This window comes from Dermacentor variabilis, chromosome 4, assembly GCF_050947875.1.
Source record: "Dermacentor variabilis isolate Ectoservices chromosome 4, ASM5094787v1, whole genome shotgun sequence".
Taxonomy (NCBI): domain Eukaryota; kingdom Metazoa; phylum Arthropoda; class Arachnida; order Ixodida; family Ixodidae; genus Dermacentor; species Dermacentor variabilis.
In genome coordinates, this window is record NC_134571.1 from 219,917,814 (window position 1) to 219,937,688 (window position 19,875).

Below are 19,875 nucleotides of genomic sequence, written 5' to 3' on the forward strand. Positions count from 1 at the left end.
GGACCTCGCGGATGAGCTCACGCAGGGAACAATCACTGCAGGCAGGCTATGCAGAGGCGCAGATCAAGGCGTTGCTCGGTCGGTCGTACTGGCGGCACTATTGATGAAGTGCTCGCTCGATCGTAGTAGCCCCCTTGATGAACTCCGCAACAGTTTCCGGCGGGTTGCGAAGAAGACCGGCGAACAGTTGCTCCTTGACGCCTCGCATCAAATGTCGGATTTTCTTCGTTTCAGGCATCGCGCGGTCAGCTTTATGGAAGAGGTGGGTCGTGTCCTGTCATTAGGTTTTAGCAGACGCGATTCGATAAATTGCTGAGCCGAATCGCGATGATCGCTGTTAAGGGAGGTATCCAAAAGCTGCTGCCAAAATTCAGTCCAGGAAGACAGTGTGCCTCTCCTGTTCCCGTACCATGTACGAGCGCTGTCTGCCAGGGCGCAGTACACGTGCGGGAGTTTCTGCTCCGATCGGCCTTGGCGACTCTCTCATATTGTTCGAGCCAATTCTCGACGTCCTCCAAAATGTCATCGTGGATGGTCTAGGGAATCCGAGGGTGGTCAACAGTCACCCGTGAAGCGCCTGCCGTTGCCATTCTTTCCGACGGAGGACTCCTTGGTTGGGGGAGTTCCAAGGGAATTACCTCGAGGCTAAGACCCTGCTGTCGGAAACTGTAGCGGTGGACAGTAGTATCTACGGCCGGAACTGGTTGTGATTTGCACTGGAAGTGCGATTCCGCAGAGGAGTCCTGAGCATGAGGCGTTGAAGTCCAGCACCTCCACCAGTGTCAGGACGTCGAAAACAGAGGACGCACGACGAGAATGCGAGAGACAAAGCAGCTCTGTATTCAGAGACCACGAGAGCTAACGCGCCAACTTCGTCTTCTCTCCAAAATGGAGCGTGGTTGCTGCTCGTGTCCCTCAATTCGTTTTCTTATCTTTCTTTGATATGCTTTAGTTGTGACAATATAGCTCCCCCCCCCCCGACCCCGAGTTCTAGCGCACGCGTGGAAGGCACCAAGATTCGGGTAAAAAACACGCTATCTGAGTAAGCCGGAAAGAAATATCCCGCTTACTCAGAAGGCGTAAATTTCTGCACGGCCTCGTACATGAAAAACAGATGTGTCACAGACACAATCCGGACCAGCTTTTCTAATGTAAGAAGCTTCCAATGTTTCACGTGCCGTTTGTTGCCTGCATCTACCCAAAATCATTACATCTGGGAATCCTGGTATACAATTGATGCAAGCAAGTGTTCTACTAGCCGTTCACCACCATTATTTTCTATACCTTTAGCATGTTCCCTAAGTCGGTCATTCAGGCAACACCCCTTCCGTCTAATATGTGTATTTCTTATCATTATTTACATCATTGTTTTTATTATTATTTAGAGACGGGGCATTCCGTTTCGTTTCGTCAGTTTCATGGTCCCCGATAGCTGTGTGCTTGCGCTCCGCGACGTTTCACCCGTTTCACGACTCGCACGGCTCGTGCATCATGCAATGGTGCACGAATGCCTCATAGACACGCCCTGCAAGGCCCTTCTGAGTGCCTAAAGACAGCAGGTGAGTACTCAAACCCAAAGACATAAGAACGCGCATGTACGAACCCTATGCATGCATGAGACAAATGAGTCTCCGGAGGTCGTTCTGCTTTGATTGTGCCACACTTTGCTCTTACCTGTGGGCAAAGCTGAAAAGGAGATGTTCCTCCTCATTGTCACGTGGTATATGACGTGTTTTTCTGCGCCAAGTCTCATTCTGCAACTTCAGTAACTCGCCCAGCTTTCCATTCCGCCCTCAGTGCTTTTTCTGTGTGTCATCGTTCTGTAAACGTACTAACAGCTGAAAAAATACTGTTAGTGTTTATGTATTAGCTCAGTGTTTGACGTGGGAAAACCGCGTGAACAACCTTCACGTGTAGGCATGATACGTTTCTGTTTTTCTTTCTTTCGGAAAACATTAGCATTGTCAGTGTCCTATGTGCGAATTTTGGCCGTTCCTGTTTATTACACAAGGGAGTTCCCAGTATACAACGTATGACTTAGTGCCTTCAGTTAAATAATTTTACTGCTGAGCATTGCATTTGTGGGGAGAGAAAAGTTGTTAGATTATTTCACTAGGCCTTTCATTGAAGAATAGGCCTTTCTGCGAATGTTTTTATGTGCTGCTGCAAAAACTGACTACCTTCTGCTCCCCCTTGCCACCGTTACTCCAGTTGTGGCCAAGTAAAAAAAATAGCATGGCATACCGTTTTGATAAGAATGTTATTTTTGTTCTACAATGTCTGCTTTTTCATTTTGTTAATAGTAATGAACATGTAACACATTTCATATACTTTCGTGCGCGTAATAAGTAATTAATTTCTTGTTTTCTTGGTATGGCTGTCAATAAAACAGTCATTGCTTTTTATAATTTTTTTACGTATTTTGCATGTCATTGTTTTTGCCATTGAAAGTGTATTCCCGCTTTCTACAGTTGCCATGACTATGTCATACGCGTCGACCAGTTTTCTTCAATATCTCAGTGCACACATAAGAAGCTCGTGTACACACTGATCATTAGGGCACTGTATGAAAACCTTGTTCTTCAATGTTTGTGCACATGAAACATCCTTCTCGTTTTCTTCCGTTTTACTTTTTCATTTCACTGTGTGAACTTTTGTGTTGTGCAGTAGTCATGTACATCTCCTGCATCTTTCACTTTTGGTCATTTCCTGAGCATGTTTCGTACTGTGTCGTACTGTATCATACTATAATCTTACTTTTCGGAAAACAAAGTCAATGAAACGAGGCCAAAGATATGTTGTGCTGGATGAGGAATTAATTTTTTACGGTCTCGCACATGCCGGCATAATCGAAGTATCGACAAGATTCATCATTATCATCATCATCATCATCATCATCATCATCATGGTTACGCCCACTGCAGGGAAAAGGCCTCTCCCATACTTCTCCAACTACCTCGGTCGTGTACTATTTGTGGCCATGTTGTCCCTGCAAACCTAATCTCATCCGCCCACCTAACTTACTGCCGCCCCCTGTCACGCTTCTCTTCCCTTGGAATCCAGTCCGTAACCCTTAATGACCATCAGTTATCTTTCCTCCTCATTACATGTCCTGCCTATGCCCATTTCATTTCTTGATTTCAACTAAGGTATCATTAACGCGCGTTTGTTCCCTCACCCAATCTGCTCTTTTCTTATCCCTTATTGTTACAACCATCATTCTTCTTTGCATAGCTCGTGGACAAGATTGCATGTGTGCAAAACACATAAAGAACCCATGGCGCAATGCGCGCCAGTTCACAAACCATGGCAAGGGCTCAGCGGCTGCGCCTCTAGCGTGTCCACTAACCCGCTGCTCTTCGCCATGCAGCCGTTTACCGAGGCAATCACCCTGACACTTCTCCGTACTCCGGCCGTCACCGCTCTTGCGTGCATGACAGTTGCGTGCGTGTGATGGCCCCACGCAAACGATGACCTGGTGGCGACTACGACGCATCTTCACGCATCTACTATCAACACAACTAAACACACGGTATCGCCCTCACTGTTCCTGGTCCTCGGTCAAGCCAATCAAGCACCATCGGCATCGACAGCTGCCTTCACGGCAGCTATAAATCCTCCGCATCTGTGCGACTTGTTTCGTGGGCTCAGCGGCTGTGCCTCTAGCATGTCCACTAACCTGCTGCTCTTCGCCATGCAGGTTGGTCCACCACGCAGGTTATTTGCTAAAAGGACGAGGAATCACCTCTTGGTACAGCTGCCAAACCCCAGTGTTTGTTTTCTATGGCGTATGAGTGCTTTGCTGTTGCGCGTTTCCTGTTGCTGCAATCAGGCGATATTGAGTTGAATCCTGGACCCCATACAGCTGCAATCTTAGAGGAGCGAAAGAAATTATCTTCTGGGCAGTATAAACCTCTCTAGGAAGTCCAGGATCTAAAACATCAGCTCCTCGCAACTAATAACGCCCTGATCGAGCTCAGTAGACGTCTAACAAGCGTTGAAACAAACTGCCAGCAAATTGAGCCCTTGAGGCAGCAGCTCGGAACCGTGCAAACCGACACCCCTGAGATGGTCCATCGGGTTTGTAACCTTGAGACTCGTTTTGATGATACCCATAACAGCTCTCGGTGCAATAACTTGATCTTTTATGGCATCACGGTTACTAACAAATCTGAATCATTTGCTCAGTCAGAAGAACTTGTCATTCGGCTGGGTTCTGACCAGTTAAATATTTCCCTAGAGCAAGGAGAAATCGAGCGAGCGCATCGCTTTGGTCGATATATCCCTGGTCGTAACCGGCCTATCAATGTCAAACTTTCCTTCTTTAAACAAAAGAAGCCATCTTGTCAAATGGCCGCAAGCTTAAAAACGCTTCATACAGCATGGGTGAGGATTTTTCTAAGCCTGTACAAAACGCGCGAAAACATCTGGTCGCTTTTGCACGAAGCCAATAAGTTCCTTTTACTCTTCGCTTTAAAACATTATTCATAGGTTAAAAACGCTAGGTTTTGATGAAGCATCCCAATCCATGAAAGAACTATAGCTACCGCGTTATTACCAGCATTCGGCTCGACGTGCTCTGCCTGGCCCCCGAGAATCATTTTCAATCTCGGTTATTTTTACTGACATAAGAAGCTTTCTTCCGAAAAGAGAACAAGTATCAGATGTAGTATCTTCATCAGGCAGTGATCGACGTATACTAACTGAAACATGGCTTACCAATGATATCGCTGACGGTGAAGTTCTTAGTGAACTACCGACTTTCGATGTTTTTCGTAAAGACAGGCAGGATTCTCGGGGCGGTGGCGTTCTTATCGAAGTATGAAAACATCTAATGAGCTCCACAGTCGATATGGCCACTGTCCTAAAAATTCTATCGCTTATCGTTCGCGCTAATCTGCAGCTACTACTTCGTGGTGTCTGTTATTGTCCCCCCAACAGTAATATTGACTTCCCGCGCGATCTCAATAACACCTTGAACCATTTAACGGAAAAATTCCCGAACGCTTGCATTTTGCTTTTTGGGGATTTCAATTACCCACATATCAATTGGTCAAATTATTCCCGCACAGTTACTAGCATGGCAGGAGCTAGAGAATTCTTAGATATTTCCCTTAATTTCAACCTTTCCCAGATGATAACAGAGCCGACGCGTGCAACTCATGGCTCGGCTAACATCCTAGACCTCATACTAACCACTCATCCTGAAAGCATGGCCTCCATTAGCTACCTACGCGAATTCAGTGATCACAAAGTAATACATGCTGTTTTCTCATTTTCACCTGTAGTATGTCATTCAGATGAGAAAACAATCCGCCTGTATGAAAAGGGGAATTATACCACGATGAACAACGAAGTAGTCGCATTCTATCAATCATCTGAATTAGGTTCTGAAAATCGCTCGATAAAAGGAAACTGGTTAGTTTTCCAAAATAAGATGACTAACCTCGTAGGGCAGTTTATACCAAGTATCTTACTTCGCTCTAATCGCAATAAACGGTGATTCATGAACACACACAAAAGAAACTGGAAAACAAAAAGAAACGTCTATTTCGCTCCGCTAAATTGAGGCCAAGCCCTAACTCTTGGGAAAAATACTACGTATCTGAAAGCGCCTACCTGATAGCTATCCGGCAACAGAAGCACCCATTTTTTTATTCAGACCTACCCCGCATGCTCAGCAGTAACCCCAAAAATTTTGGCATGTTATAAATCCCCAGTCATCCCCTTGTGTCAGAAATTCGAAAGATGGTGCAATTTTGCCGGATATTTGCTCTGCCAAACTGTTCAACAATGCATTTTCACCTGTTTTCACTACCGAACCACACATGCCTCTTCCTCTTTTCCCTGTTGCTGTCATGTCTCCAATGCCGGATATTATTTTTTCACAAGATGGAATATCCGCACTCATTGATAATCATAAATGGTCCTCATCACACGGTGTTCACGATATCACCTCAAAGCTATTGAAAAACACGAAGCGCATCCCTGCCATGTATCTAACCCTGCTGTATTCCCAATCACTATCATCAGGAACGCTCCCTAACGAGTGGAAAAAGAGCGAGATTGGTCCAGTCCACAAATCAGGTAACCGTAATTCACCGTTAAATTATCGTCCAATATCCTTAACTAGAGTCCATTGCAAATGAATGGAACACGTCATATACACGCACGTAATGAATTTCCTAGACAGAAATAACTTTTTACATCCGTCGCAGCATGGCTTCCGTAAAGGCCTGTCATGTCACACACAATTAGCTATATTTCTTCATGACCTGCATTCATATCTGGATATTAACACTGTGACCGATATTGTTTTTCTTGACTTTGCAAAGGCGTTTGGTAAACTATCTCATCAACGCCTATTATTATAACTTTCTCGCTTGAACTTCCACCCCGATGTCCTCACGTGGATAAAAGAATTTCTTAATAACTGATCACAGTCCGTCAGTGTTAACAATACTGCCTCCGAATTTCTTCCCGCAACATCAGACGTACCCCAAGGTTCAGTTTTAGGTCCCCTCCTGTTCCTAATATACATTAACGATCTTCCATTGCATGTTTCCTCTCAGATGCGAATGTTTGCTGATGATTGCGTTGTCTATCGAACTATTACTAACAGTAATGACTGCATTTATCTCCAAAATGACCTGAACAACATTACAGCCTGGTGTGATCACTGGTTAATGGTCCTGCACTCTACTATATGCAAATCTATGCCAATTTCCCGCATCCGTAATCGGCGTGACTTTCTCTGCACAATTAATGATATCCCAATGGATACTGTAAACTCAATTTAAGTGCCTGGGTATTACGATCACGCATGATTTGAGCTGGTGCTCGCATATAACTAACATCATATCATCTGCCAACGAAACCTTGGGATTTCTGAAACGCAACCTTCGCAATGCTCCTCAACAAGTAAAATTACTAGCATATAAAACACTGGTTAGGCCAAAACTCGAATACGCATCACCCGTATGACATCCTCGCCAGACTTACCTCAGCAATGCATTAGAATCCGCACAGAACCACGCCGTAAGATAGATTCACTCGCCATACCCATATGATATTGTCACGTGGTAGTGACGTTGAAGAACACAGTAGCAAATACTGTGAAAGACAAAACTAACTTTTATTGGGCGAACCTGTGCCCACAAAAACAGCCTACACTTATAGCACAACGATAGCGGCGAACATGGTCGGTGATCGCCGAAAATCTGATCAGCGGGTCCAGTGCGTCGGCTTTTATACAGCAGTCATCGAATGTTCCAGACTAATCATTGGGACCCGCGTGCTTTCTACAAAGTTCTACACCAGTCGGGTCACGCGATGAAATCAGATAACACAAGGTTCGGCGACAACAGACAGCGGATAGAAGCATCGATAACTTTCCAGAAACTTCGGATACATGCAGGCGCGTCCCGCGCTGTGCGATAACATTTGTTAGGCGGTGAAACGGGGTCGCCCGATAAATATAAGTACACGTGTCAATACCCCCTCATAAAAAGCATCGACCCGATGCTGCAAACAAACGAAAGTAATAAAAGAAAAGCATTCCTAGCAAAGAAAACAACAAAATAAGGAAGTTCGTCAGCGTCCGTAAAAGGGTTTAAGACGCACCACGTGGACCACTTCAGATCGTGCGCGGCGTCGCTGTGAATGCGAAATGCAGTCTGGCACCACCTCATAGTCCAGTACGCCAGTACGTCGGATGACCTTGTAGGGTCCGAAATATCGTCGCAGTAGTTTTTCACTGAGTCCTCGTCGGCGTATCCGGGTCCACACCCAAACACGGTCGCCGGGCTGGTACTCGACGAAGCGTCGTCGGAGGTTGTAGTGTCGGCTGTCGGTCCTCTGCTGGTTCTTGATTTGCAGGCGGGGAGCTGTCGGGCTTCTTCGGCGCGCTGGAGGTAGGTAGCGACGTCAAGGTTCTCCTCGTCAGTGACGTGCGGCAGCATGGCGTCGAGCATCGTCGCCGGGTTCCTGCCGTAGACCAGCTTGAACGGCGTGATCTGTGTTGTTTCTTGCACCGCCGTGTTTTAAGCAAATGTTACGTACGGCAGGACGGCATCCGAGGTCTTGTGTTCGACGTCGACGTACATCGCTAGAATGTCGGCGAGGGTCTTATTCAGCCGCTCCGTATGACCATTCGTCTGCGGGTGGTAGGCCGTTGTCCTCCTGTGCCTTGTCTGACTGTATTTCAGAATGGCTTGGGTGAGCTCCGCTGTAAAGGCCGTTCCTCTGTCGGTGATGATGAGGATGTTTTCGACAAAGAATTTCGCCACTTCGGCTGCGCTAGCTTTCGGCAGTGCTTTTGTTTCAGCGAAGCGGTTGAGGTAGTCCGTCGCCACGGCGATCCACTTATTTCCGGTTGTTGACGTCGGAAAGGGTCCCAGCAAGTCCATCCCGATCTGCTGGAATGGTCGGCAAGGAGGCTCGATTGGCCGTAGTAATCCGGCTGGCCTTGTCGGCGGTGTCTTGCGTCGCTAACAGTCTCGGCATGTTCTGACATAACGGGCGTCGTCGGCATTCAGGCGCGGCCAATAATACTTTTCTTGTATCCTCGATAGTCTCCGGGAAAATCCGAGGTGTCCAGCGGTCGGATCGTCATGTAGGGCATGCAATACTTCTGGACGAAGTCCTGACGGGACAACAAGAAGGTAATTGGCGCGGACTGGTGAGAAGTTCTTCACGAGTAGATTGTTTTGAAGCGTGAAGGAAGATAATCCGCGCTTAAATGCCCTGGGGACAACGGCGGTGTGCCCTTCCAAATATTCGACGAGGCCTTTTAGCTCCGGGTCTGCCCGTTGCTGTTCAGCAAAGTCTTCCGCGCTTATAATTCCAAGGAAGGCGTCGTCATTCTCGTCATCTTGCGGCGGCGCGTCAATGGGTGCGCGTGATAGGCAATCGGCATCGGAGTGTTTTCGTCCGGACTTGTAGGTTACAGTGATGTCGTATTGTAGTCTGAGGCTCCACCGCGCCAGTCGTCCTGAAGGATCCTTTATATTTGCTAGCCAACACAACGCGTGATGGTCACTGACGACTTCGAATGGCCTGCCGTAAAGATAAGGGCGAAATTTAGCTGTAGCCCAAACGATGGCGAGGCATTCCTTTTCGGTCGTAGAATACTTGCCTTCCGCTTTTGACAGCGACCGGCTAGCGTAAGCTATCACCTGTTCGACTCCGTTTCTTCTCTGGATGAGAACGGCACCGAGGCCTAGGCTACTGGCGTCAGTATGGATTTCTGTATCGGCGTACTCGTCGAAGTGCGCAAGTACCCGCGGCGACTGCATGCGTCGTTTGAGTTCTTCAAATGCGTCGGCCTGCGGCGTTTCTCACTTATAGTCAACATCACATTTAGTTAGACGTGTCAAAGGCTCGGCGATGCGTGAAAAATTCGTGACAAAGCGCCTGTAGTAGGCACACATACCAAGGAACCTACGCACTGCCTCCTTGTTGATGGGTTGCGGCAACTGTGCGATGGCAGCTGTCTTTTGAGGGTCTGGACGCAAACTAGATATGCTGATTACGTGGCCTAGGAACAGAAAATCATCGAAAGCGAAGCGGCATTTTTCCGGCTTCAGAGTAAGCTCTGACGACTTGATGGCCTCTAGTACTGTCGCAAGCCGCCTGAGGTGATCGTCGAAATTTCCAGCGAAGACGACGACGTCATCCAAATAAACGAGACAGGTATGCCACTTCAATCCTGCTAACACCGTGTCCATGACGCGCTGGAACGCTGTAGGCGCCGAGCACAGTCCGAATGGCATAACTTTGAACTCGTAGAGGCCGTCTGGGGTGATGAAGGCCGTCTTTTCGCGATCTCTTTCGTCGACTTCTATTTGCCAATAGCCAGACTTGAGGTCCATCGACGAGAAGTATTTAGCGTTGCACAGCCGATCCAATGCGTCGTCTATTCGTGGGAGAGGGTATAGGTCCTTCTTCGTGATCTTGTTCAGACGACGATAATCGACGCGAAAACGTAGGGCTCCGTCCTTTTTCTTTACCAGGACAACAGGGGATGCCCACGTGCTTTTCGAGGGCTGGATGATGTCGTTGCGCAGCATTTCGTCGACTTGTTCTCTTATAGCTGCACGTTCTCGCGGCGAAACTCGGTAAGGGCTCTGGCGGAGTGGTCGAGCGCACTTCTCGGTGATTATGCGATGCTTTACGACTGGTGTTTGTTGAATCGTTGATGTCGTCGAAAAGCAGCCTTTGTGTCGTCGGAGCAGGCTTCTGAGCTGCTGTTGCTTAATCACGGGGAGACTTGGATTAATGTCGTAGTCTGGTTCAGGAACCATCGTCGTCCGGGCAGATGCGGCGGAATCCGAGAGGACAAACGCATTACTGGTTTCCAGAATTTCCTCGATGTACGCGATTGTCGGACGTACGCGATGTCCGGACAGGCCGCCATTGGAATATGAACCTGGCAACGTTTAACGCTAGAACGTTATCTAGTGAGGCGAGTCTAGCAGTGCTCTTGGAGGAATTAGAGGGCAGTAAATGGGATATAATAGGGCTCAGTGAAGTTAGGAGGCCAAAAGAGGCATATACAGTGCTAAAAAGCGGGCACGTCCTGTGCTACCGGGGCTTAGCGGGGAGAAGAGAACTAGGCGTCGGATTCCTGATTAATAAGAATATAGCTGGTAACATACAAGAATTCTATAGCATTAACGAGAGGGTGGCAGGTCTGGTTGTGAAACTTAATGAGGTACAAAATGAAGATTGTACAGGTCTACGCCCCTACATCCAGTCATGATGACCAGGAAGTCGAAAGATTCTATGAAGACGTGGAATCGGCGATGGATAGAGTGAAAACTAAATACACTATACTAATGGGCGACTTTAATGCCAAGGTAGGAAAGAAGCAGGCTGGAGACAAGGCAGTGGGGGAATATGGCATAGGCACTAGGAATATCAGGGGAGAGTTATTAGTAGAGTTTGCTTGAACAGAATAATATGAGGATAATGAATACCTTCTTCCGCAAGCGGGATAGCTGAAAGTCGACGTGGAGGAGCCCGAACGGCGAGACTAGAAATGAAATAGACTTCATACTCTGCGCTAACCCTGGCATCATACAAGATGTGGATGTGCTCGGCAAGGTGCGCTGCAGTGACCACAGGATGGTAAGAACCCGAATTAGCCTAGACCTGAGAAGGGAACGTAAGAAACTGGTACATAAGAAGCCGATCAATGAGTTAGCGGTAAGAGGGAAAATAGAGGAATTCCAGATCAAGCTAAAGAACAGGTATTCGGCTTTAACTGAGGAAGAGGACCTTGGTGTTGAAGCAATGAATGACAATCTTGTGGGCATCATTAAGGAGTGTGCAATGGAAGTCGGTGGTAACTCCGTTAGGCAGGATACCAGTAAACTATCGCAGGAGACGAAAGATCTGATCAAGAAACGCCAATGTATGGAAGCCTCTAACCCTACAGCTATAATAGAACTGGCAGAACTTTCGAAGTTAATGAACAAGCGTAAGACAGCAGACATAAGGAAGTATAATATGGATAGAATTGAACATGCTCTCAGGAACGGAGGAAGTCTAAAAACAGTGAAGAAGAAACTAGGAATTGGCAGGAATCAGATGTATGCGTTAAGAGACAAAACCGGCAATATCATTACTAATATGGATGAGATAGTTCAAGTGACTGAGGAGTTCTATAGAGATTTATACAGTACCAGTGGCACACACGACGATAATGGAAGAGAAAATAGTCTAGAGGAACTCGAAATCCCACAGGAAACGCCGGAAGAAGTAAAGAAAGCCTTGGGAGATATGCAAAGGGTAAGGCAGCTGGGGAGGATCAGGTAACATCAGATTTGTTGAAGGATGGTGGGCAGATTGTTCTAGAGAAACTGGCCACCCTGTATACGCAATGCCTCATGACGTCGAGCGTACCGGAATCTTGGAAAAACGCTAACATAATCCTAATACATAAGAAAGGGGATGCCAAAGACTTGAAAAATTATAGACCGATCAGCTTACTGTCCATTGCCTACAAACTATTTACTAAGGTAATTGCAAATAGAATCAGGAACACCTTAGACTTCTGCCAAGCAAAGGACCAGGCAGGATTCCGTAAAGGCTACTCAACAATTGATCATATTCACACTATCAATCAGGTGATAGAGAAATGTGCGGAATATAACCAACCCTTATATATAGCTTTCATTGATTACGAGAAAGCATTTGATTCTGTCGAAACCTCAGCAGTCATGGAGGCATTACGGTATCAGAGTGTAGACGAGCCGTATGTAAAAATACTGAAAGATATCTATAGCGGCTCCACAGCCACCATAGTCCTCCATAAAGAAAGCAACAAAATCCCAATAAAGAAAGGCGTCAGGCAGGGAGATACGATCTCTCCAATGCTATTCACAGCATGTTTACAGGAGGTATTCAGAGACCTGGATTGGGAAGAAATGGGGATAAAAGTTAATGGAGAATACCTTAGTAACTTGCGATTCGCTGATGATATTGCCTTACTTAGTAACTCAGGGGACCAACTGCAATGCATGCTCACTGACCTGGAGAGGCAAAGCAGAAGAGTGGGTCTAAAAATTAATCTGCAGAAAACTAAAGTAATGTTTAACAGTCTCGGAAGAGAACAGCAATTTACAATAGGCAGCGAGGAACTGGAAGTCGTAAGGGAATACATCTACTTAAGGCAGGTAGTGACCGCGGATCCGTATCATGAGACTGTAATCATCAGAAGAATAAGAATGGGCTGGGGTGCATTTCGCAGGCATTCTCAGATCATGAACAGAAGGTTGCCATTATCCCTCAAGAGACAAGTGTATAACAGTTGCGTCTTACCAGTACTCACCTACGGGGCAAAAACATGGAGGCTTACGAAAAGGGTTCTACTCAAATTGAGGACGACACAACGAACTATGGAAAGAAGAATGATAGGTGTAACGTTAAGGGATAAGAAAAGAGCAGATTGGGTGAGGGAGCAAACGCGAGTTAATGACATCTTAGTTGAAATCAAGAAAAAGAATTGGGCATGGGCAGGACATGTAATGAGGAGGGAAGATAACCGATGGTCATGAAGGGTTATGGACTGGATCCCAAGGGAAGGGAAGTGTAGCAGGGGACGGCAGAAAGTTAGGTGGGCGGATGAGATTAAGAAGTTTGCAGGGACGGCTTGGCCACAATTAGTACATGACGGGGACTGTTGGAGAAATATGGGAGAGGCCTTTGCCCTGCAGTGGGCGTAACCAGGCTGATGATGATGATGATGACGCGATTGTCGTGCCCTTGTTGATGTGCTTGAACTCTTGGCTGAAGTTTGTCAGCAACACTTCAGTTTTCCCTCCATGCAGTCGAGCGATCCCTCTTGCGACGCAAATTTCGCGGTCTAGCAGTGGGCCTTGGTCGCCTTCGATGACGCCTTCTTCGTCAGCGGATGTTTCGGTGCCGACCGAAATAACAATGCTGGAGCGAGGCGGGATGCTCACTTGATCTTCGAGCACACTCAAGGCGTGGTGACTACGAGGGCTCTCCGGCGGCATCGCTTTATCTTCCGACAGCGTTATTGACTTCGACTTCAGGTTGATGAGTGCGCCGTGTTGATCAAGGAAGTCCATACCGAGAATGACGTCTCGTGAACACTGTTGCAGGATAACGAACGTGGCAGGGTAAGTCCTGTCATGAATGGTTATTCTTGCCGTGCAGATTCTAGTCGGCGTGATGAGGTGTCCTCCAGCGGTCCGAATTTGAGGGCCTTCCCATGCGGTCCTAACTTTCTCCAAATGGGCGGCGATGTGCCCACTCATGACGGAGTAATCAGCCCCTGTGTCGACTAAGGCAGTGACTGCGTGGCCGTCGAGAAGTACGTCGAGGTCGGTGGTTCTTTTTCTGGCGTTGCAGTTGGGTCTTGGCGTCGGATCACGGCTGCGACGCTTTGAACTGAAGCTGGAACGTGGCGTGGTCAATTCGTCTTTCGTCGGTGTAGTCTTGGCTTCCCGACTTCGTCGGGACGGCGGCGTGTCATCATTCGGTCGTCGAGATGATTTCTTCGTCGTCTTCGTCGGCGGCGGAGGATCTTCGTCAGTTCGACGAACAGCAACCGCACCTCCATCGGTTGCTGCTTTTAGTTTTCTGGATATGGGCTGACGGACCGGCCCCGGACTGGGCCAGTGTATGGTCGGCGCTGCGGCGATAGGTAGCGGCCTGGTGACGGAGAACGGGATGGTCGTCGAGGGCTCCATTGAGTAGCGGCGAGGTAGTCGGCGATGTCACGTGGACGCTCTCCAAGCTGTGGACGCGGCGCGTTGACGGCGAACCCTCTCAGTCCCAAGTCGCGGTATGGGCATCGGCGATACACATGGCCGGCTTATCCGCAGTGACAGCAGAGTGGGCAGTGGTCGGGGGCTCGCCAAATGTCCGTCTTCCTCGCTAGGTGCGCTGGGCGATGGGTGGGCGTGCTGGCGGCGGTGGCGGCGGACGACGGAATTGCGGCGTCACAGGGCCCTGGCGCAGTGGCAGAGGGGGGCCTTGACGGCGTGCGACGGCAGCGTAGGTCATCGCTCCTGGCTGGGGCTGTGGTAACTGAGGTTGCACCTCAGGAACTCTAAGCGATCGCTGAACCTCATCTTTCACGATGTCGGCGATCGAGGCCACTTGAGGCTGCGACGAAGGCAGGACCTTGTGCAGTTCTTCGCGCACAATGGCCCTGATGGTCTCTTGAAGGTCGTCGGAACCCAGTCCTTGGATGGCGTACTGCGGCGTGAGCCCCTGGCGGTTATATTGACGGGTGCGCATCTCCAGAGTTTTCTCGATCGTCGGTGCCTCTGTAGAAAACTCAACTACGGTCTTCGGCGGATTACGAATAAGTCCGGCGAAAAGTTCTTGCTTGACGCCCCGCATCAGGAAGCGGTCTTTTTTCTCCTCCGAAATTTCCGGGTCGTCGTGCCGGAAAAGACGGGCCATCTCCTCCGTGAAGATCGCGATCGTCTCGTTTGGCAGCTGCACTCTGGGTTCTAGTAGAGCTTGGGCTCGCTCTTTTCGGATGACGCTTGTAAATGTTTGCAGGAAGCCGCTTCGGAAGAGGTCCCACGTCGTCAAGGTGGCTTCTCGATTCTCGAACCACGTCCTCGCGGCGTCCTCCAATGCGAAATAGACATGTCGTAGCTTGTCCTCGCTTTCCAAGCTGTTAAACGTAGCGGCCCTCTCATACGTTTCCAGCCAGCTTTCCGGGTACTCAAATGTGGAACCGCGGAACGTCGGTGGTTCCCTGGGCTGCTGTAGCACACTGGGGGACGCTGGGGCTGCCATTGGGGTTGCCTTGGTCACAATCTTCTTGGTCTTCTCAGGTAGAAGTCCGTGCTCCGGGGACAGCTATTGAAGACGGCGGCTTGCTCGATGCTCCGGGACTACGTTGGTGTTCTCTTTGCGGTCCGCGCTTGGGTCACGGTTTGTCGGGGGCGTCCGGTACATGAACGAAAAGCACATCCACCAGATGTCACGTGGTGGTGACGTTGAAGAACACAGTAGCAAATACTGTGAAAGACAAAACCAACTTTTATTGGGCGAACCTGTGCCCACAAAAACAGGCTACACTTATAGCACAACGATAGCGGCGAACACGATCGGCGATCGTCGAAAATCTGATCAGCGGGTCAACTGCGTCGGCTTTTCTACAGCAGTCATCGAATGTTCCAGGCTAATCGTTGGGACCCGCGTGCTTTCTACAAAGTTCTACACCAGTCGCGTCACGCGATGAAATCAGATAACACAAGGTTCGGCGACAGCAGACAGCGGATAGAAGCATCGATAACTTTCCAGAAACTTCGGATACATGGAGGCGCGTCCCGCGCTGTGCGATAACATTTGTTAGGCGGTGAAACGGGGTCACCCGATAAATATAAGTACACGTGTCAATATCAGCGTATCACAATTAAAAGTACAGTCTGGTTAGGACACACTAACGCACCGTCGCCGTATCGCGAGCTTATCATTATTCCATAAATTCTACACCAGTTCGCTTCGCGAGGCACCTTACATTTTACCACTTTCGCGCATATAACTGCGCACAGGCTACTCACTAAATCTTGCTTGTCCTAGTGCAGGCACTGTCACCTAATCGTCATCATTTTTTCCTCGTACAGCTAAAGACTGGAACGGCCCCCACAACGCCGCTGCCATCGCCACCTCATCTGCCTTCGTGGAAGAAGTAACAAGTGTTCTGCCTGTAAAATAACATATTGGGCAACCTCCTGAATTTTCGTACACCCACCCCTTATGTAATACCCCGCAAGGGGTCTTTAAGGTAACAAAATGAAATGAAATGAAATGCGCGGCGGAGCACGCGCGCGCGCTAATAAATGACGCGTCGCGTACAGCTCAAAAGAAAGCAATAGTAAACGGTGCGCGCGGCATAGGGGAGGTGGTAGAGGGAGGGGAATGGGTCGCCATAATAAAAAAAAAAATGAAAAATTGGCCGCCTTTCGAATACTGTGAACAGGGGTGCAAGCGAAGCTCGGAATCCGCGGCTCTTTATTGTTGTTACGCCTCGCTTGGCGTTTCCTCACCACCAGGTCGGCACGCCGACGATGAGCCCTTTCCCGAGTGAGTTCCAGGCGGCGTTCATCAAACGCCACCTGTTCTTCAATCGAAAACGAGACCCGCTCTCGCTGCCCTTACTTCAACGCAGCATGCTCTTCGGCAGAACGAACCAAACGCGGCCACCCTATCTTACTGGCAGGTCTGAACTGGAGGGAAACGGCGGGGCGCAAGGCAAGCCAACATGCGATCAATCACTTTCCCTCCTCTGGAGGGAGGTAATGCCTGTGACTGACTCGCGCCTTGCACTGCGTCTACTTCTTCATGCATGTAAAACCCCGCTTTAAAGCGCTCCTATAATGAACCCGCGGCGGCTGAAAGAGTCCAAAATCACCTTATTGAACAGAGTGAAACAAATTGCTCCAACTAGCCCTCTCCCAAGTGGAACCCCAGATGTACAACGCGAGCACCCTATGCATTTTCTGCATGTTTGCACGAGACATACACAAAGATTGCACAATGTACCACACTTAGCAAACATTGATAGGTTTCGCCCCTGCGAAGCTGTCGCTTTTTCCCTGACTAGTGGCGTAACTTCGTTACAATATTCGATGCTCCGGTCATAATGCTCTAGAGGCACACCTAGGTACTTAGAAGGAACTGTTGCCCACTGCAGATAAGCGAAATGGGGCGGCGTAATATTCCAGAGCCTAAACCAATGTTCCACACTGTTTTCCCAGTTGATTTGGTGTTCTGTTTGCTTAGAAATTTTTTTTGCAGTAGTTGTAACCTCTCGAGCAATTGCCTGATCACTGCTGCTTGTTCATTGCTTGATCACTGTCTGTTCGTCAACTTGTTTCCCGCTTCATGTTCTTGAGGGACCAGCAAAACACTTTCCTACGTTCACTGATGCAAGTACCACTAAGAACTTGTTTCCAGATTTTATCATACATAGTGCTTGCCATTTCAAAGGAAGGATCAAGGGTTATACAAAGGAGGTGGTTGCCTCATTTCAATGCTTGACGGCTCGATTTTCACTGTAGTATCTGAGTGTTGTAACAAACAAGATTCTTTACAAAGAGTTGAATGATGTCATGTTGCCGCCATGTATTGGTCTATAAACTACGCAGGCGCAAAAAATTATGTTTTAAAAAGAGTTAAGCAGATGCCTGTGAAACCAGGAACAAAGTCGTTCCTTCTTAAATTACGCACTCAAACTATTCCAGTTAAAACGTGAGTTGCTGAAAAGGGCATATATGTGCCATGGACAACAAACTGTATGCTGTGCAAAATGCCAGAAACACTACAGCATGTATTTATAGAGTTTTAGGGCGCGATATTTTTTGGGATGTAATGCAAAGAACCCAGAAAGAAGAACTACCCTTAACTCCTATGGGCATAACATACCTACCCATGGACAATGAAAACAGCATACCATATGATGTGATCAAGCTTCTGGGCCTCCATAGATTGTGGGCGACACGTTTTGCCATCAGACACGCAGGCGTTAACAATCGATCAGCAAGGGAGAATTTTGTGGAAAGTGTGTGTTACATTCACGATGTGAATCGGTCACAAGCTGGACCTCCTCACTGGATGAACCTATTTTATGAACTTTCACAAATGAAACAAAAAATTAACCCTTATGCCAACCCTTTGTATCTGCTTGTTGCAATAAAAATCTGAGAAATACGAAAAACCGCCGGTGGCTGAATCCGTTAGCGTGGTGGTCTCGCAACCCGGAGATCGTTTGTTCAAATCCGCAGCGCGACAAGCAATTTTTTTATTTTCGCGTGGCTTGAGTTTTTTTATACGGCAACGCCGATATAAGTAAGGCAATTGAGAATTTCAGCGGAGCGAGCCAGCGGGCCAGCGTAGACGCCAGCGCGCATGCGCAGTACAACATGCGAAGTGGTGTCTATGCGCTGGCCTACTGGCTATCTGACCCATGTCTCTCTGATAAAAGCTTTGCTTGAAAAAGAAAGAGAGCTAGCGTGAGAGGCGCCGCGTGTCTGCTCTTCGTGTTACCATGAGAACGAAAAAAATTGTGTGCGTCGTCATTTTGCTAAATTATCGCCCGCCTTCTACGACCATGACTTAAGGAGGGCTTGGGGCTAGCGTGGAGAGAGCGTCTGCATTAAAAGAGCCAATGGCAACCATGCGGAGATTCACCCCTCGAGTCACAGTTTCCGGTAGCGCTTGTATCGTCTTTTCTTCGGTCTTGCGTTTTACGCTTCAGATTTCCAAACCGGATTCACTGGGCCTCTTTGATTATCAGTCCCTGACAGACCCGGGCTGCTTGGGACTGCTGTCCCACATTCGGTTTTCTTGAATAGCTTCTGAAGCTCCACCCACCAGTCCGGGAGCCGCCAGAATAGCGTTCGTTTTGCATGGACCGGAAGACGCACACTGTCCGCGGGCTCTCGGAACTGTCAGCTGATATTTGCTCGGATATGCGCAAGCACCTAGGGACGACCGCTGTGATTAAAACATTTGCGCGGCGTTTGACGCCATGTTGCGAAAGATGCCATGTGCTTCTATGCTATGCACGTCCCAGACGGCAAATATTGTGCACTTAGTTATCGCTTCCGTTAGATCGGTGCTTTGTGTGCCATTCTGCGAGTTTTTCACGTGCGATCTAATTACTGCAGCATTAGTCCTGGTGTTTTTTCAGAGAGAAGCATAGCAACCAGGCCCATGTGCTTGCTTTTCGGTGTTTCGCGAAATCTGTCGTGCTCATTGCTATATGCGTAGTAAACAGGTACATTTTGTTTTTCAGGTGAGTGAAACCGGTGTGTGAGGATACATACCATATTGCATGTGGCCATTTCATGCCGGTAGCTGGGGTGGTATATAATCAGAGCTTCGCGCCAATAAGTGTTGACGAATATGTGGATCCTTTCTGTTACGAAGTTTGAGCGTTTGTTTTTGAACGTGCAGGATTAATAGACGATGCACACGCGCTCTGTCCTAGATACGCGTCAGGACTTTAGTAGACGATCTCACGAGCTTTGAGAGTCTCGGCGGGTGCTTTCTGTGTGAAGATCAGTGTGGCACGACCGTAACATTGCTAATGTTCGTGTGGCGATTCCCCTTAAATTTAGCAGGCAATGAGTTAGCTTAAGTGCAGAGGTTAAGGGGCACGAAGAGGTAGAGCGAGATGTTAACGGCGCTTTGCGAACACGTTCTTGTCTAGTCGACGTGGCCTCTGAGACTGCACCGTTTGGGAGACCACGCTAATACATTCGCTGGGTAGGAGGCTATCTACGAGTAGCTGAGAGCAGACAACGGCAGCCAGGAGAGTGACTTCCGGTCACGGTGTTTTCGACCGAAACCTCGGACGGTCCCCGACAGCTGGAT

General features: G+C 48.3%; 1 protein-coding gene across 4 annotated transcripts in view; it reads right to left on the reverse strand.

Moving 5' to 3' along the window:
- LOC142580118 (acid phosphatase type 7) overlaps positions 1-19,875 on the reverse strand; it is a 229,898-nt gene that overhangs the window by 100,283 nt on the left and 109,740 nt on the right. The gene's annotated exons all lie outside the window — the stretch shown is intronic.